This window comes from Mesoplodon mirus, assembly GCF_964341445.2.
Source record: "Mesoplodon mirus genome assembly, chromosome: 1".
Classification (NCBI taxonomy): domain Eukaryota; kingdom Metazoa; phylum Chordata; class Mammalia; order Artiodactyla; family Ziphiidae; genus Mesoplodon; species Mesoplodon mirus.
Genome location: NC_138976.1, coordinates 16,852,891 through 16,874,156, shown reverse-complemented (window position 1 = coordinate 16,874,156; position 21,266 = coordinate 16,852,891).

Genomic DNA, 21,266 nt, shown 5'->3' with positions numbered 1-21,266 from the left:
AGGCTGAGTTGTGAGCACAATTTTAATGGGACAATAGAAGAGAGAATTTTTTTTTTATTTCTGGAAGGGGAAGGGGAACAGGACAAGGTACTATGAAAGATTAAATTAATGCATAGAGCTTGGCCTGTGAAACCAAAGGGAAATGGTTTCTGAAAGGTGTGGCTGTCCTCATCCTCATCCTCATCCTCATTCTCATCCTTACCCTCCTCTTCTGTATCTGCACAATACAGCCCTCACATTTACATCACAGTTTAATATTCAGAAAGCACAAACTGAGTTGACCTGTTCTGCATGTAAGCAGAGAAGGTCTTACTACCATCCTTTAGCATATGAGGAAACTGAGGCTCAGAGAAATAAAGTGGTCCATTAGATAGCACAGCTGGTAAGGGAGGAAGTCCAGAGGACAGTGTCAGGGATATCTCAAGTGTTCTGACATCTGCAAGACACTGTGTGGTAAGGAAGGCAGTAAAGAGTGTAGACTCAGAGAGAGTATTCATATGCCCAAACTCATCAAAATTTACAGTAAATATGTAAAGCATTGTATATTAGGTAGACTTCAATAAAGCTGGAAAAAAAGAACGAACTCTGTATCTGGATGTGTGGCCCTCAGCAACTCAAACTATATTGACTCCTCCCAACACTGCTTCCTGATTCAGGTGCTCAAATCTCTCACCTGGAACTCTCCAGCAGTCTGTTCACTGATCTCCCAGACCCCAGTCTGAAGCTCACTCTTATCCATCCACCACCGTACAATGAAACTAATCATTTTTAAATGTCTACTTGTCAAGATCAAATCATGCCCTTTTGTAACTCCCCATCTTCCCATAATCAAATCCTAACCTCCCAAGCCCTACTCATAAAACCACCAAGATCTGGAACCATCTACTTTTGAACTTGGCTTCTCCCAAATTCTTTCAACTCCTGGAGCCTTAAGCTCTAGTTGTTCAATGGGTTAGAATGTGTAAAATGCTTAGAACAGGGTCTGGCACGCGGTAAGTACTATAAAAGTGTTAGCTACTATATTTCTATTACTTTTATTATTAGCATCCCTGTCTTATCAGCACCTGGATTTCCCAACAAGCATCATGTTCTCACCCTCCAGCATTTACACATGCCTCTCCTTCATCTGGTTAACTCTAGATCTGAAAAACTTAGCTCAGATGTTGCTCCCTTTGGAAAAGCTTTCTTGACTTCATCCAGAAGAAAGTGGTACCACATAAAGTGCCCTGTGCTTCTCATATAGACATGCTTATCAGTTTGTATTGTAATTCTGTTTTTTTTTTCTGGCCCATGCTTCTTCCCTGGGCAACAAAGACTTGCAGTTTTCTCTATAACTGTACTTAGCATGGTGCTTGGCACAAAGTACATTCTCAGTATATGGTTGTTAATCAGTCAATGATGTGGCTGAGACCAAATGAGCGGCTCTAGGTGTCTATTTCTTGAAGTATTGTGTTTGGAGATCTAAATATACTGTAAGTGCCCTTCATTCTCTGTTCTTTTTTTTAAAACATTAACTGTGCATAGGCTGGTTATTTATTCTCCTTAATTTTCAGCCACCATCTTCCACACCAGTTAGTATGTAATAAACGGCTGTGGCTCTGATCTTGTGGCTCCCTGTGGATGAGGGCTGTGGCTTGAGGAAGGGACTAAAATAGAGTAGCTCCAAAGAGTCCCCAAAGGGCCATTCCAGTTGATTAGGCTCTAAGTGTGAGGTGGAGCAACATGTGCAGCAGAGAAGGGAACTAGATTCTTCAGGACTGCAGCACACAGGCAGAAACACTCACACGTGCACACACATGTGCACACTCTCACACACACACATTCACACCATACTTTAAAAGTCTTTGCCCAGCTTCTGCTTTCCAACATCTATTTCACAAATATTTTTGCAACCTATTCTGTGGACCAGCACCTGGGTGAAGAACTAGTAGTGAGCAAAACAGGATGCTTACCCTCATGGAGTTTGCAATCCTGTAGGGAGACAAACTTGAAATAAGTAGTTGAGTCCAGAGATAAATGCTATGAGCTCATGATGATGATGAAGATGATGGTGATGATAAAATTAGTACTCATTTGTGTGTGCTTACTATAGAGGAGGCCCGGTACTAAGTGCATTATATGTATTTTCTTGTTAAATCGTGCTGATGATGGTATGAGATATATGTCACTATCCTGGTTAAAAAATGAGGAAACTGAGGCTCAGAGAAGTTATGTAACTTGATGAAGTTCAGCTGCGACTCTGAATTAAGTTTATTCTCTCCAAAAACCAAGCTGAGAGGAGATGGGAGTTGAAGGGAAAGAAAAGAGAATGCAGAGTAAAGGAATTAGGAAAAGTGAAGCACTTTTCTTCGGAAGGTAAGCAAGTTAGGAAATGCCAGGAAATCAGAGATGCCCTTAGATCCTGTGGGTAGATGTATGTCTGGGGCATCCATTACAATGGCTGTTACCAGACCAAATGTGGGTGAAAGGGAAACACAGCCATCCAAGAATACAGCCACATAGAGAAAAGGTCTGGGGTCAGGCATGCAAAGATGCCAGTGTTACCATGCCAACAGCAATGGTACAGGGAGAGAGATGTACCAGCATTGGGGGCTGGTGATTATTGGGGTTGGCAGAAGAGTTACCATCATGGTCCAGGGCACTACTTAGAAAACCTACTCACCATGGGTAGGTTTTTGATTTACATATATATTGTTAAAATTCTGGGTTTTCATGGCAGCTCTTCCTAGATTTTTTAGATGGAGAAATGTGTAGGGTCCAGAGACTTGTCCGGAGTCTGACAATGAGTCTGACAATGAGTTAGTGGCAGAAAAATGACTAGCAGCACAATCCATTTTGCTCTTTTCCTGTTCCTCTACAGGAGGAAGGGCTGCTTCTGCTCTGTTTTCTGGCCAGCATAGCCAAGAGTCTCCATGGCTACCTGCGGCTTGGCCCACAGTTATATTCTCTCCTGTTTCCTCTGTTTTTGGATTTTTCACTATGCCTGCCTGCTGGTCACACCTGCTCAGGCTGTACCTGAGCTCCTGGTCCCAGCAGTACTTCTTGGAATGGGCCTCTGGCCAAAGCAAAAGCCAGCCCTGTACCAGAGGGACTGGCCTTTAGGGCCCTGACTGGCAGGCCCTGGACATTCTCCCTCCTTCTCTGTCCATCCTCCCCTACCTTCTTGGCAGACCAGAAAGTCCCTGGTGAGAGAATCCAGCTCTGGGCCAGTGTTGTTTTGCTAGGACAATACATTCTGAAATTATATCTTCCTTAAAAAGTGTATGATGGTCAAAAGTATAGAAATCAAACTATAAACTACTGTTGTAGAGGAGGGTTATTTTCCAAAATAGCTAGAAAATAAATAAAATTCATATGTGTCTCTAATTTTAGAAAAAGTCTTCTCCCACAATGTATTTTCAATATTTCAAATATGCTCTTTGATTTTGATTTTCCTCCACAATTAAGTATTAAGCCAATTTTATTAAGGGCAATTAAAATCAGAAGTAATAAAACGATAAGAAGAACCACAAAACAACCAGGTATCATGTATTGAAGACTTGTGATATGATTGATATGTTGTTTAAATTTTCATGACAAATTCAGGATAAACAAGATATTGTTCTAAATTTGCAGATGAGACAACAGAGGCACCAACAGGCTGCAGGGTTCACCCCAAATCACACAATTTCTGAGAGGCAGAACTGGAATTTAAATCTAGATCGGCTAACTTCTGAGCCTGCTCTTTTCCATCATAATTTATGTCAGTATCAGCATTAGAGTGCATTAGAATTACCTGGATTGCTTGGTGACACACAGATTTCTGGGCCCAGTCCTAGAGTTTCTGATTCAGTAGGTCTGGAGTGGGGCTGGAGAATTTGTATTTCAAACAAGTTCCCAGGTGATGCTGATGCTGCTGGTCGGGAAACTCTATTTTGAAAAGCACTGCCTTACAGGTGTCTAAATAGCATCTTTCATGATTATGTAATTTAATCCTCACATAATGTATGATAAAGGAATTTTATTATAATCCTCATTTTGCAGAAGACAGAAAAAGCATTCTGTCGAAGGTCATCCAGCTAGTAAGTGATGGAGCCTACATTCAAAGCAGCTGTCATTCAGAGCACACACACATACTGGACCATTAGGCTGGAGCAATTTCTAGCTTTTCCTCGACTGTATTACACTTATTATATCTCTGCTTTTGCTACAAGTAGGGGCACTTCCGTTTTTCCACTTTCCATTCACAATTACAAGACAGGAAGGACAAAATGCAATAAAAAAGGCAATCCCTTGGACAAACAAACACTGCTATACAGAGAACGTGGCAAAACTGCCCACTCTGAACTGTTGGCTGGCATGCAGTGCTACTAGGTGGTAGCTCAAAACGTTGAATGATCAACAAATGCACAGAACTCCAATTCAGTTTTATATATTGTTGAGTAAAGTTAAAAAATGGTAATAGGTGATTGTTTCTAATTGGCTTCTCTGTCTTGGTCCTCCTAAGCCCTGGGCATCAGCCAGACCACCATGCTCGCTGTGTGAGAGACTTGGTTCACAGGGCTAGCACCCACAGTTTGCACAAATGAGGCCCAATGTGACATCTCTCCCCAACCACAGACCCATTTCTACTATTGCACAAATCAACCAAACTCGGTGAAAGGAAACCAAAGTGGGGAAGGGCATTAAAAATTGCTAAGTGCTTACACTTGCTGTTGATCAGAAACTCTTAGCTGGTTGAAATTGATTAGGCAAAGCACATTTTTTTACACACAGGGAAGAAGGTAAGTCATTTTGAAATTATTCATTTTTGTTTTGTTGAAGAAGATTAGAGAAGAGGGAGTTTTATATTTTATTTTTTAAAGAATCAATTTTATTTATTTATTTATTTTTGGTTGTGTTGGGTCTTTGTTGCTGCACACGGGCTTCCTGAAGTTGTGATGAGTGGGGGCTACTCTTTGTTGTGGTGTGCAGGCTTCTCATTGCAGTGGCTTCTCTTGCTGTGGAGCACAGGTTTTAGGCACATGGGCTTCAGTAGTTGTGGCACACAAGCTCAGTAGTTGTGGCACACGGGCTTAGTTGCTCTGTGGCATGTGGGATCTTCCTGGACCAGGGATCAAACCTGGGTCCCCTGCATTGGCAGGTGGATTCTTAACACTGCACCACCAGGGAAGTCCCGAGTTTTATATTTTAGTTTAGCCCTCTGTCTGGCCATGACAGAGAATCCTCCAATCTCTCAGGCTTGGATTAAATGAGATCAAATGAGATCATGCTTCGTAAACTATAAAGTGTAATGCCAGAGGGTGAGATTATTATGATGAAACACAGTGGAGTGAAATGGTCAATTTTATAGCTTTGAAGACAGATAAATTGAAGCTTAAACGCCAGTTATGCTAATAGCAGTGTAATTTTAGAATGAAAATTGACCTCTCTGAGCCTCCTTTTTCTTAACTATAAAATAGAAATTATAGTCCTATTGCATGAATGTGATTGTGGGGTTGAATTGGGAAATAAAAGATGGTCAAAAAGGTATTATGACTGGATATTATTTGGGGTAATACTGGTTTGAGCTTTTTTTAAAAGCAAGAAAAAAAATAACCTTAGTTAAAATTCTAAATAATTTATAAATTAAGCAGCTGCCTAATGGTATCAAAAGTATGGTTTTAAGACATCCGAAAGATTTAAAGTTATGCCCAATAGGCCCTCTCAGTCAGACAAAGGACTTCTCAGAATCTTAAGAGCATTATTTTTTTTCCCCACAACAATGCATGGTCAAAGTCAAGACAGGCATACAAAAAAAATTGTAGCTGTTGCTTCTAGAAAATGAATTGGACATTTGATTCTATATTTCTACATTAATATGTAGAAAGCCCATAAAGCTTTCAAGGGAGTTGTATCAGGAATGGACCACCAGCTTTCATTAAAAGTGACTGAGATTGCTCTTGTTTCTAAAAAGCTTCCAAGCCCTCAACTTCCTATAGGCCAGAAATAGGCTAAAAAATTTACTTAGCTGTAAACAAAGGCTGTTTCTTACAAAACAGCAAGAACATCTCAGACAGTAAAGTTAATATCCCATGGGGAGAGTCAAGAGCTAAATGAAGTAATAGACTTGTTCAACAGAGCACTGGAAGTCCTAGCCACAGCAATCAGACAAGAAAAATAAGTAAAAGGTATCTAAATTGGAAAGGAAGAAATAAAATTGTCACTGTTTGCAGATAACATAATACTATATATAGAAATCCTAAAGATTCTACAAAAAAACTATTAGAATTAATAAACTAATTAAGGTTGCAGGATACAAAAATAATATACAGAAATCTGTTGCAATTCTACATATTAACAATGTTCTACCAGGAAGAAAAATTAAGAAAATCCCATTTACAATTGCATCAGAAAGAATTAAATACCTAGGAATACATTTAATCAAGGAGGTGAAAAACTCTGAAAAATATAAGACACTGATGAAAGAAATTGAAGACAACACAAATAAATGGAAAGATATAACATGCTCATGGAGTAAAAGAATTAATATTGTTAAAATCTCCATACTACCCAAAGCAATATGCAGATTCAATGCAATTCCCATCAAAATACAAATAGCATTTTTCACAGGACTGCAACAAATAATCCTAGAACGTATATGTAACCACAAAAGACCCAGAAAGCCAAAGCAATCCTGAGAAAGCAGAATAAAGCTGAAGGTATCATGCTCCCTGGTTTCAAACTATACTACTGATACAAAGCTACTGTAATCAAAACAGCATGAGCTGCTTTGCTGTGCACCTGAAACTATCTCAATATTTTTAATCAGCTATACTCCAATATAAAATAAAAAGTTAAAAATAAAAACAGTATGGTACTGGCACAAAAACAGACACACAGATCAAGGGAACAGAATAGAAAGCCTAGAAATAAATCTGCACTTACATGGTCAATTAATCTAGGACAAAGGAAGCAAGAATATACAACGGGGAAAAGACTGCATCTTCAATAAATGGTGCTGGGAAAACTGACAGCTACATGCAAAATAATCAAACTGGACTACTTTCTCAAACCATATATGAAAATAAACTCAAAATGGATTACAGACAAATGTAAGACACCATAAAACTCCTAGATGAAAAGATAAGCTGTATGCTCTTTGACACAGATCTTTGCAATTTTGGGAGGGGGTCTGTCTCCTCAGGCAAGGGCAACAAATGCAAAAATAAACGGGACTACATCAAATTAAAAAGCTTTTGTACAGTGAAGGAAACTGCCAATGAAATGGAAAGGCAACCTTCTGAATGGGAGAAGGTATTTGCAAATTATATTTCCAGTAAAGTGTTAATATTTAAATTATATAAAGAAGCTAAACAACTCAATATCAAAAACCCCAAACAATCTAATTAAAAAAGGGACAGTGGACCTGAATAGACATTTCTCCAAAGAAGACACACAAATGGCCAACAGACACATGAAAAGATGCCCAACATTATTAATCATCAGGAAATGCAAATCAAAACAACAATAAGATATCACCTCACTCCTGTTAGAATAGGTATCCTCAAAAAGAAAAAAATTAAAAATGTTGGCGAGGACGTGGAGAAAAGGGAACACTTGTACACTGTTGGTAGGAACACTTGTACACTCTTGGTAGCAATTTACAAATGTAAATTGCTGCATCTATTATGGAAAACAGTATGGAGGTGCCTCAAAAAACTAAAAATAGAATTACCTTATGATCCAGCAGTTACACTCCTGGGTATATATCTGAAGAAAATGAAAATATTAATTCAAAAAGATACATGCACCCCCAGTGTTAACAGCAGCATTATTTACAACAGCCAAGACATGGAATCAACCTAAGTGCCCATTGATAGATAAGTGGATGAAGAAGATGTGCTAGATTGGTGCTTTGTGACCACCTGGAGGGGTGGGATAGGGAGGGTGGGAGGGAGGGAGATGCAAGAGGGAAGAGATATGGGGATATATGTATATGTATAACTGATTCACTTTGTTATAAAGCAGAAACTAACACACCATTGTGAAGCAATTATACTCCAATAAAGTTGAAAAAAAAAAGATGTGCTATATATGTACACAATGGAACATGACTCATCCATAAAGAATAATAAAATCTTGCCATTTGTGACAACATGGATGGACCTAGACAATATAATGCTAAGTGAAATAAGTCAGACAGAGAAAGACAAATACCAAATGATCTCACTTATATGTGGAATCTAAAACACAAAACAAACAAAACAAAACAGAGATAGACTTATTTCTTATTTCACAGAGTGCAAACTGGTGGTTGCCAGAGGGGGAGGGAAGGTAGAGATTTGGGTGAAATAGGTAAAGGAGATTAAGAGGTACAAACTTCCAGGTTTACAATGAATAAGTCACAGGGATATAATATACAGCATAAAGAAATACAGTCAGTAATACTGTAATAATTAGTATGGTGACAGATGGTTACTAGACTTATGGTGGTGAACATCTATAGTGTATTTGAATGTCAAATCACTATGTTGTACTGAAACTAACAATATTGTATGTCAACTATATATCAATAAAAATATAAAGAACAAAAAAATAAATAAAGGGAGTAATGAATTTGGGAGCTACTCCTAGGGAGTAAATGCAGGCCCTATTCAAAGAACAGTAACTGTTCCTAAATTACAGGGTCCTGACAAAATTTACCTAGAATTGTGACAGCTAAGGCACTCTCATTACTCTCCCTTTTATGTGGGATCATCCTTTGTAGTTATCCAACCTCTAGCTCACCACTGTATGTTGGGTCAGTGGGGGAAGACGTTGCCTTTTTAGGTCACAGGTTTTTAGATAAAGAGTGATACACATAAAGATGTATCTGAGGAGTATCAACCACATCTGGACCTGACTTAAATAATAAGATTCTAGAATTGGAGTCTGAGCCTATAATGGCTTTGGTCAGTGGCTCCTCCAATAGCTTCAGCAGAAAATAAAGGGAAAAGCCAACTATTTCTGGGAGAAGAGGATCTCTGATGGACACTTGCTGGCAGTCCTGTGGAAACAGATTGTGGGTCTATTTGTGTCTTGCTACAGTAAAACCTCCAGTATGGAGATCCCTCTGGGACTATCTTTCCATTTAGTAAAAGTTCCCAGATGGCTAAGGGTCTGCCACGTTAAGTTCCAAAGGGTTGTCTTTCAACAAATTTTAGAGCGATACATTTCTGAGATGTATCATATGCTTCCCTGATTCTTGAAATAGCGAAGTCAGAACATCAAGTTTGTGTTTTCTTATGACTGTGCCTTACTTATAATGTTCCTTCTCCTAGAACAATCCATCTGATTTCCACCTATGAGAATCCTCCCCATCCACTAGAAGCTGCTGAAATACCACTTATTTCATGAAGAATTTCTTGATTTTCTTCTCCAACTAATTTAATAATAATATATAATTATCATGATAACAGCTATCATTTATTGAACGGTTACCATGCACTAATTACTTTGCCTAAATGACATGCTTTTAAAAAAACAGTCAAATAACTGTTGTCCTATTATTATTTGATCCACAGAGGTGATTTAGTAAACTACAGGATTTTTCAACTGAGGAAAATGAGGTTTAGAGATTTACTGAACCCACAGAAGTCATAAACCAAATGGTGCTTGTACGTAAAAAAAAGTCAGGAAGAGTCCCAAAATGTACTGCTTCCAAATCAGACTGCTTTCCATTCCACATATGAAGATCTGCCTGACCACAGGGAAAGGATGATATTCTTTTTCCTGTTCCCACCTCTCCTAGGATATTTCTCCTTTCCATTCTAGCAAACCTTGTGAGGCTATATAATGGAGGGATTTAAAAAGTCAGTCTCTGGAATGAGACTGGCTGGATTAAATGCTGACCTTCCCTTTTACTAGCTGTTACATCTTGGGCAAAGCACTCAATATCTCCACACTTCAGTCCTTACCTATAAAACAGGGACAAGAGTAACCTCCCTAGAGAGCCGTTGTGATTAGTAAATGTATTAACCCATATGTGACACTATGCTGGACACATAGTAAGAACTCAACAAATGTGAGCTATTATGGTCTTATTTTCCCTTCCCTCTTGTTCTCTCTACCATCCTCTCTTCTCTCCTTAGGTTTTGAGGTTTTTTTAAAAAAATAACAATTTGGCCTCGATTGATGAAGCTGAAAAGTAAATAAATAGCAGGTACAGGTGGAAAGCAGGTGGAATTCACTCTGGGTTTCCCTTCCTGTTAGCTTTGGACACAGGTTTGCTGTTTGCATAACGTGTTCTCTTCCTTCTCCCAAACAGCCCTGTATGGGTGGGGTCTCTGTTGGTTATTTAATTCACAAATTATTTCCAATTCTGTTTCCTCCAGGTATGCTACCTCATCCTTCCCCTCTACATTAATATCAGTTGTCATTTATAGAGTACTTACTCTGTGTCACACATCCTCCATTCTCTCTTATATAATACTCACATGATCCCTAAGACATCAGTATTATTATTTCCTTTTCACAGATGAGGAAACTGGGATTTCATAGAGAAAATCTCATAAATTTCTGCTTGTGATCATTTAATAGTTATGTGACATTTAAAAAAAAAAGGTGAGAGGCTTCAACTTGTATACAGAAATTTTTATCTTCTGAAATTCTCTCTTGTAGAAAACAGAGAAACCACCACTCTTCACTGGATGTGTTTTTTTTTGTTTTTGTTTTTTGTTTGTTTGTTTTTTCGGTACGCGGGCCTCTCACTGTTGTGGCCTCTCCTGTTGTGGAGCACAGGCTCTGGACGTGCAGGCTCAGTGGCCATGGCTCATGGGCCTAGCCATTCCACGGCATGTGGGATCTTCCCGGACCAGGGCACAAACCCATGTCCCCTGCATCGGCAGGCGGACTCTCAACCACTGCGCCACCAGGGAAGCCCTGGATGTGTATTTTTTAACAAAAATTGTAAATGAGTTAAAAGATAACTTTTAGGAAATTGGATCCAGGCTGGAGAATGTTTGATTTATCAGAAATATTGCCCTCAGTAAGAGAAAGGAGTTGAACCAATTGTAGTGAGATGACGTCTCTTTCACTTTGACTTGGGAAGAAATAATAAGGGTTCTTTTATCTGAACCCTTCAGATAAAATATAAGGGCCTTAGGGAGCTGCTTCTACTCTGATGATAGGTGTAGGGATGAGGCTGCACACGAGTCTGAGCTATGATTGTACACTGAGGTTACTGTATTTGGCATTGTACTCATCTTGCCATTGTGATCTCCTGAGATCCAACCTATTCCTCCAGATCTCTTCAGGAGAGAAATGTTGAGATATTATTCTTTAATTCTTCCTGCAGAATAACTTCCTTTGTTTTCTTAGAGGTTCTCTGCTTCCTCATACCTACAATTGTATGTGACCTGCAAACTCTGTGGTTAGCTCTAGGCCTGAGTGTATATGTATCAGTCAGTTTTTAACCAGGGTATGCTGGATAACAAACAACCTCAAAATCTTATCAATACATATTTAATTCTTAAATTTCTTGGTTTTGGGTCAGCTACAGCTCTGTTAGACTTAGCTGGATTCTACATGTCTTCTCATTCTGTAAGCCAGGCTGAAGGAGAAGCTACAATTTAGGACATGCTGTTCTCATAGAGGTAGCCCAGAAAAAAAGAACCCAGCCAATCCAAGAAATCAAATTGAAAGCTTCTGTACATATGACACTAGCATCATGTCTGCTCATATCACATTGGTCAGGATATGACACATGGCAAAGCCCCACGAAATGGGGCAAGGAAGCATGAAAAGCCTGGGGAGGAACAAATAATTGTGAACAAAAGATATACAACAACAAGGAACACTGAACCTGCCATGTCAAGAGCCCATTGTTAACTGACTACATCTTGTGTCATATTAAAAATTCTTGATGGAAGTTCTGATTCACTTAGGATAGCCCAAACTATGGATTAGTTTTCCTGGACCAGGTGTCCATCCTTGAGTCAATCAGGAGTGGCCAGAAAAAGGGGATATAATAACATTATATAAAGGGAAAAACAAGAGCTGCGGCCAGAGGCAAATTCTTTAGGAAGGATGCATCAGAAAGGCATGTAAATTCACTGAGTTTGTGTTAATTAAATGTTGACCTATTGTTTTTTTCATTATTATTAACCTCATTATTATCATCAGCTTCACCTCTCTACTATTGCTACCCTCATTAACATCATCATCTTTATTACCTTGATGACATTACCAACTTCATCCTCTTTATTCCTCTCCACTACTTTGTCATCTTCATCATCTGTACCACTATCAGCATCACCTTTACCCCCAGCATTGTAGCATAGTATTCCTTCCAATATCATTTTTTTTAACATCTTTACTGGAGTATAATTGCTTTACATTGTGTGTTAGTTGCTGCTGTACAACACAGTGAATCAGCTATATGTATACATATATCCCCATATCGCCTCCCTCTTGCATCTCCCTCCCACCTTCCCAATCCCACCACTCTAGGTGGTCACAAAGCAGCGAGCTGATATTCCTGTGTTATGTGGCTGCTTCCCACTAGCTATCTATTTGACGTTTGGTAGTGTATACATGTCAATGCCACTCTCCCACTTCGTCTCAGCTTACCCTTCCCCCTCCCCGTGTCCTAAAGACCATTCTTTACGTCTAAGTCTTTATTCCTGTCCTGCTCTGAGGTTTTCAGAAACTTTTTTTTTTTTTTTAGATTCCGTATGTATGTGTTAGCATACAGTATTTGTTTTTCTGTTTCTGACTTCACTCTGTATGACAGACTCTAGGTCCATCCACTTCACTACAAATAACTCAATTTCATTCCTTTCTATGGCTGAGTAATATTCCATTGTATATATGTGCCACATCTTCTTTATCCATTCATCTGTCAGTGGACACTTAGGTTGCTTCCATGTCCTGGTTATTGTAAATAGAACTGCAATGAACATTGTGGTGCATGACTCTTTCTGAATTATGGTTTTCTCAGGGTATATGCCCAGTAGTGGGATTGTTGGGTCGTATGGTAGTTCTATTTTCATTTTTTTAAGAACCTCCATACTGTTCTCCATAGTGGTTGTATCAATTTACATCCCCACCAACAGTTAAAGAGGATTCCCTTTTCTCCACACCCTCTCCAGCATTTATTGTTTGTAGATGTTTTGATGATGGCCATTCTGACTGGTGTGAGGTGATACCTCATTGTAGTTTTGATTTGCATTTCTCTAATGATTAGTGATGTTGAGCATTCTTTCATGTGTTTGTTGGCAATCTGTATATCTTTATTGAGAAATGTCTATCTAGGTCTTCTGCCTATTTTAGGATTGGGTTGTTTGTTTTTTTGATATTGAGCTGCATGAGCTGCTTGTAAATTTTGGAGATTAATCCTTTGTCACTTGCTTCATTTGCAAATATTTTCTCCCATTCCAAGGGTTGTCTTTTCGTCTTGTTTATAGTTTCCTTTGCTTTGCAAAAGCTTTTAAGTTTCATCAGGTCCCATTTGTTTATTTTTGTTTTTATTTCCATTTCTCTAGGAGGTGGGTCAAAAAGGATCTTGCTGTGATTTATGTCATAGAGTGTTCCTCCTATGTTTTCCTTTAAGAGCTTTATGGTGTCTGGCCTTACATTTAGGTCTCTAATCCATTTTGAGTTTAAGTTTGTTTATGGTATTAGGGAGTGTTCTAATTTCATTCTTTGACATGTAGCTGTCCAGTTTTCCCAGCATCACTTATTGAAAAGGCTGTCTTTTTTCCATTGTATATTCTTGCTTCCTTTATCAAATATACGGTGACCATATGTGTTTGGGTTTATCTCTAAGCTTTCTCCTGTTCCACTGATCTATATTTCTGTTTTTGTGCCACTACCATATTGTCTTGATTACTGTAGCTTTGTAGTATAGTCTGAAGTCAGGGAGACTGATTCCTCCAGATCCGTTCTTCTTTCTCAAGATTGCTTTCGCAATTCGGTGTCTTTGTGTTTCCATAAAAATTGTGATTTTTTTTTGTTTTAGTTCTGTGAAAAATGCCAGTGGTAGTTTGATAGGGATTGCATTGAATCTGGATATTGCTTTGGGTGGTATAGTCATTTTCACAATACTGATTCTTCCAATCCAGGAACATGGTATATCTCTCCATCTGTTTGTATCATCTTTAATTTCTTTCATCAGTATCTTATAGTTTTCTGCATACAGGTGTTTTGTCTCCTTAGGTAGGTTTATTCCTAGGTATTTTATTCTCTTTTTGCAGTGGTAAATGGAAGGGTTTCCTTAATTTCTCTTTCAGATTTTTCATCATTAGTGTATAGGAATGCAAGAGATTTCTGTGCATTAATTTTGTATCCTGCTACTTTACCAGATTCATTGATTAGCTCTAGTAGTTCTCTGGTAGCATCTTTAGGATTCTCTATGTATAGATAGTATCATGTCATCTGCAAACAGTGACAGTTTTACTTCCTCTTTTCCAATTTGTATTCCTTTTATTTCTTTTTCTTCTCTGATTGCTGTGGCTAAAACTTCCAAAACTGTGTTGAATAATAATGGTCACAGTGGGTAACCTTGTCTTGTTCCTGATCTTAGTGGAAATGGTTTCTGTTTTTCACCATTGAGAATGATGCTGGCTGTGGGTTTGTAATATATGGCCTTTATTATGTTGTGGTAAGTTCCCTCTATGCCTACTTTCTGGAGGGTTTTTATCATAAGTGGGTGTTGAATTTTGTCAAAAGCTTTTTCTGCATCTATTGAGATTATCATATGGTTTTTCTCCTTCAATTTGTTAATATGGTTTATCACATTGATTGATTTGCGTATACTGAAGAATCCTTGCATTCCTGGAATAAACCCCACTTGATCATGGTGTATGATCCTTTTAATGTGCTGTTGGATTCTGTTGGCTAGTATTTTGTTGAGGATTTTTGCATCTATGTCCATCAGTGATATTGGTCTGTAGTTTTCTTTTCTCGTAACATCTTTGTCTGGTTTTGGTATCAGGAAGATGGTGGCCTTGTAGAATGAGTTTGGGAGTTTTCCTCCCTCTGCTATATTTTGGAAGAGTTTGAGAATGCTAGGTGTTAGCTCTTCTCTAAATGTTTGACAGAATTCGCCTGTGAAGCCATCTGGTCCTGTACTTTTGTTTGTTGGAAGATTTTTAATCACAGTTTCAATTTCAGTACTTGTGATTAGTCTGTTCATATTTTCTATTTCTTCCTGGTTCAGTCTTGGAAGGTTGTGCATTTCTAAGAATTTATCCATTTCTTCCAGGTTGTCCATTTTATTGGAATATAGTTGCTTGTAGTAATCTCTCATGATCCTTTGTATTTCTGCAGTGTCAGTTGTTACTTCTCCTTTTTCATTTCTAATTCTAGTGATTTGAGTGTTCTCCCTTATTATCTTGATGAGTCTGGCTAATGGTTTATCAATTTTGTTTATCTTCTCAAAGAGCCAGCTTTTAGTTTTATTGAACTTTGCTATCGTTTCCTTCATTTCTTTTTCATTTATTTCTGATCTGATCTTTATGATTTCCTTCCTTCTGCTAACTTTGGGGTTTTTTTTGTTCTTCTTTCTCTAATTGCTTTAGGTGTAAGGTTAGGTTGTTTATTTGAGATGTTTCTTGTTTCTTGAGATAGGATTGTATCATTATTAACTTCCTTCTTAGAACTACTTTTGCTGCAACCCATAGGTTTTGGGTCATCATGTTTTCATTTTCTTTTGTTTCTAGGTACTTTTTGATTTCCTCTTTGATGTCTTCAGTGATTTCTTGGTCATTAAGTAGTGTACTGTTTAGTCTCCATGTGTTTGTTGTTGTTTTTTTTTACAGTTTATTCCCTATAATTGATATCTAGTCTCATAGCATTGTGGTTGGAAAAGATACTTGATATGATTTCAATTTTATTAACTTTGCCAAGGCTTGATTTGTGACTCAAGATATGATCTATCCTGGCAAATGTTCCATGAGCACAGAAAGTATATTCTGTTGGTTTTGGATGGAATGTCCTATAAATATCAATTAAGTCCATCTTGTTTAATATATCATTTAAAGCTTGTGTTTTCTTATTTTCATTTTGGTTGATCTGTCCATTGGTCAAAGTGGGGTGTTAATGTCCCCTACTATTATTGTGTTACTGTGTATTTCCCCTTTTATGCCTGTTATCATTTTCCTTATGTATTGAGGTGTTCCTTTGTTGGGTGCATAAATATTTACAATTGTTATATCTTCTTCTTGGATTGATCCCTTGATCATTATGTTGTGTCCTTCTCTGTCTCTTGTAATAGTCTTTATTTTAAAGTTTATTTAAAATTAAAATTTAAATTAAAAAAAAACAGTATTGGATGTATAGGCAGCAAGAGGATGGGGTAGAAAGTGTCCTGGATCACCTTCCTTCTTGAATGAGAATCCAGAAGCCTGCCTTCTAAGAGTGCCAGCCACTAACCTACACATGATGTTGGGCAAGTTCTTTTCCTTTTCTGGACTTCAGTCTCTCCATCGATAAACTGATAGGGTTAGTTCAGGTTCTCACTAAGGAGCCTTGGATTCTAAGGTGGATTTCAGACTTTCTGAGCAGTGGGGAAATGCATTTTAATAGATTTAGTATTTCTCAATAAGTCATACATCTAAGTTTAGTAGCCTATAAGTCTAAAAAAATAGAAGTAGAACCATAGACTGTAAGAGCCAGAAAGGACAACTGAGATCATGTAATCCAACTCCCTTATATTTGAGATAAGGAAACCAGGGTCCAGAGAGGTTAAGTGACTTATCCAAGGCCACCTAGGCAAGTTCATGGCCTTGCTCTTTGCCTACTCCTTATGACATTAATTTTATCTGATTTCCTTGAGATAATCCTGCCCTGCCATCTCTTTTAACACTGAGAATTCACCAGTGGAGGGTTATTTCTTTTTCCTTCCTCACATAGCAAATGAATTACAAGAGCTCTTCCCAAACGAGGCTGTTACTTAGTTATTCCTGTAGCCTCAGGTTCTCCTAGCCTGACAATCAAGGTGAGTTGAACGAATGAAACTAAGTGAGAAGTGAGGTCATTTTAACCATTCCTCTGCCTCTGTAATGCTTTCCCTAAACTATTCCAGATGAGTTGGTTGGGTGACATTTTAACCTTTAAAGAATTAGTTTGGAAACATATTGAAGAGCTGAGCTTGTATCCCAACTATCTAGAAGATGTTAAGGAAAGACTAAGGAAGAGTTTCCTAAAATCATCTGCATTTCTATACCACCAGCCCACATTACCTGTCTCAAATTTGCTTTCCACTTCTGACACACCTGTCAGGTAATCACTGATAATGGACATAATGGTTATTTGATTATTTCACTGTGACATCGTCAGTTCTGCCAATTAATAATCTATTAGACTTCTTTGTCCAAAGCGAGAAGAGACATGTCCTCCATGACCTCTGCTGACCTCCAGAAGCTGAGAATCCAAAGGGAGATTTTATGTTGTAATTATAAGGAATAATGTAAATGGGGACCATTTGAAAGTGGCTCCTTGGATTCCCTCCTTTGGACTGAGATCTGTGAAGGAGGTTGTCTCCTTATTCTGCTCTGAGTAACCTGTAGGCGTCACAGTAAGATCACACAAAAAGTCCCACATTCTCCATGAAAGAAAAGAAAAAAAAATCTGTGAATTCTCTGAGAAACCATACTTCGGGATCTTTGCAGGGAGCTGAGACCCAGCTCCTGCTCAGTCTCCTTTCGGAAACTCAGAGTTAACAGACCAAACTGAATATGGCTGAGCTTGCATCTCTGTGACCTTCTTTACCTCCTTTCCTCTTTCAAACACAAGCAAGGTCATGGCTTCAGAACATGGGTCTCACAGAATGCCCTTCCTAGAAGCCAGCATGTCAGGAAAGCAGCTGTGGAGTCATGGGATGGGAGTAAGGAGACCTGGGTTCAAGTTCTAATCCTGCCACTTTCTGGTTGTGTCATTTTGTCACTCAGTGTCTATTTTATTCATCTCATAGGTGGGATAATACCTACTTCACAGGGCAAGTGTGTCTGTTATGAATTATATAAATAAGATGTTTGGCCCACAGTTGGTGCTCAACAAATAGTATCTGCCGTTATTATTATACTAATAGCCCCCAGGTTGGGAGAAAGTATTGTTTAAGACTAATAAACTCAAGAACAGTGTTTGCCTAACTTCAAGATGTACAGAAATGTCATTTGATTCTAGACATTAGCCCCAGAGAGTCAGATGCAGTTGGAGTGAGTCTAAGAATCTACATTTTAAACATGAGCTCCAGGTGATTTTGATGCAGGTGGTTCATGATCCACACTTTGAGTAAAATGTTGTGAGGAGGAAAATGAGCAGCAAGCAGGCTTAGCAAATCTATGTTGATTCACTGATTGACTCATCAGGGACTCAAGCTCTCACCTGTAGAGGAGACTGAAAGTAGGCATCATTTTATCCCTGCAGTTATCAAGAAATATCTCCATTTGTTTAACTGCATCCTTGCCTGCAGTAACCAAAGCCTGTTCCTTTTAGTAAAGTGAGAACAAGTGATCTGCAGCCCCATCATAAAAACTCTTTAGATATTTGCCGACAGCAGTCATGTCATCCCCTACAGTCATCTCATGTTTTCAGAAAACTTTTATTTGCTGTAATTTTGAGTCATTACTAAGACTCAGTAAATGATCTCTAATGAATAAAGTCCTGATAAAACAGGAGTAAGGATCAAAGAATATCAGAACTCACTGGGAGCTTGGAGATTTTCTCTCATAAATTTCTCATTTGGCAGATGAGCCAATTAAGACTTAGAGGTCACATCACACATTGGTGACAGGATAGAGATTCGGACCCTGGGCTTCCTGTATTCCATGTCAGTACTCTTAATGCTATATGGTGTGGACTCTAATTCATTTTAAATCAATGAACACTACTCTTTCTGAGGCACTGTGCTGATCCCTGTCGAGAATGAGGAGGTATGTTGACCTAAGAAAACAGTCCCTGCACTAAATATCACTGTCTTGTGGAGAAAACATAAAGCTAACAGGCTACTGACAAATAACATAAAAATTGAGAATTTCCCCTATTGTAGTAAGATGGAAACTGAGGACCAGAGTGGGTGAGTAACTTGCCCAAGATCGAGTAGTATTTGAAAGAGCCTAAATGTGGTCTTTTAATTCATTCAATCAACAGATATTTATAACAGACTTACTTACTACATGTCAGCCGTATACTAGTCATTTGCTATATAATGATGAATGGGATGTCCACCACACCAGTGTAATGAGTCAAGCATGGAGCATAATAAGTCAAGTCCTGGAGCTTATGGTCCAGAGATCTGCTCCCTCTCACTCTTTAAACAAAGACTAACTGGTTGGCAAGCATCCTGGGAAGCTCAAAAGGCAAAGAAGGCAGTTCCAGAGAGCTCATGCAAGGAAAGCAAAGATTCTTTCCTGCCTAACGAAAGTGAAGACATAAACCATGGAAAGTCAAATCAATCTTTCCTTACTCTCTTGGAACCCCAACTGCTAAGGACCCCTAAAGATGGATGGCCCATCTTAAGGCTGTAAATTTTCCATAATTATATTCCCAGCAGTCAGATGTTAGGGCCATGAGGGAAGGAAACACACCCTGGTTACCCCCACTCACGTTAAATGTTGAATTATCTTACAGTTGATAGTTCCCTAGATTCCTCGACCTTTAAATGCCAAACACTACTCGCCTTTTGAATTTTAATCAATTTATTTTCTTCAACTGGAAATGTCAGGCTTCTGTATGGAATTACTCGACGCTGCTGATGTGATAAAGACTCAGAGTTCAGTGTCTGAAGTCCTGGCATAGCAGAGGAACCAGCACACATCAAGAGACATCATTTGCAGGCAGCCAAATAAGGGAGTGAGAGAACATATATTTTTCATTAGCTTTCATTTAGAGGTTCAGGACTTGAATTTATTTTGTCTCCTATTCTCCAGCATGGACAAAACTACTCAGGATTGTTAATGACTTAGACCATGTCACTAAGACAGCTGAAGAGAGAATGTGATCTCTTATTTATAAAGAGCCTACTGTGTGTCTGAAAATATTATCATCTAACTCTCACCCAAACTCTGTGATATAATAAAATAGTTATGATTCTTATTTCATGGAATAGGAAACTGAGGCTCAGAGAAACTTGCTAGCTACCGCAGAGTTTGTGACATAGCACAAACTGTGGACTTGTTGAGTCCAAAACACCTGCTCTTACCATTATACCAACTGCCCTGAACTGAGTCAATATTCCTTTACCTATTTCTCACGATAATAATCAGTCTTGAAGTGTGTTTAAGCTGAGCATGACTGGCTCACCCGATTTCCATCTACTATTGGATTAACTGATCTGACCCAGGGCCTTCACACTCATGTATTTTGTATCCACATAAATAACTTCTATAATATTTGACTTCTGTGAAAAAATAATGTCGAGCCTGTTCTCCACCATATGGTCATCAGTTTGACCACCAGGAGAGGTGCCTGGCACATAGTAGGCACTCAATACATATTTGTTCATTTTTTCTCTTTTTGTAGCTGTCTCTGTCTCCAATTCTTTCTCTTTCCTTCTTTCTCTTTCTCTTCCCTCGATGTGTATTCCAGCATTTATCTCTAGGTTAAGAAAATGCCAAAGTGATCTTAGAAATTCATGGGTCTTCCCCTTCATTAAGCCATTACTGTCTCCTTGGCTGACTAAATAAAGCTAACATTTAAGTCACAGAACAGTTCCCAAGGTAATAATGGAGAAGCAGAACTCCACTAATCACTGACTAGTTTCACCTTTTAAGAAAAGGCTGTTTGGTCAAGCCCACAGATCCACAGCCCACACTCTATCCATATGCCCACTTTCTGTCTAGAGAACTATCTGCCCGGCAGGTTTAGCAGACTGAAAATTCCTAGGCAGGAGTGGACTTGTCCAGGGCTGTCACTGCATCCTGCCTCTATCTCCACAGCGAGGGAGGTGTTAAAAGCTTATTTAAGCAGCTAACAGCAGACAGGCTCAGTACCCTTAGGTGACTTCATCAACTGGTCCCCTGGGGAAAGAAACCTGCCAATGCCCCAACCCATCTTTGTAGCTTCATCTGTTGCCACCTACTCTACATCTTCTACTCAAAAGACTGAACTCAAATGCACACAGAGGCTGAGCAGTTAATATAAACACTTACATTGGCCCAAGAGAATTAGACTAGATGGTGCCTATGAAAGGGGCAGCTATTACCTAGATTCATAGATTGTGCTCGGGGGAAAGATGGCCCTGTGCTGCTAGAGCTTAAAATTTTCAAAAGGATTCTGATATCTAGTGTATTTACATCTGTCAATCTTAACTACCATTTCAAATA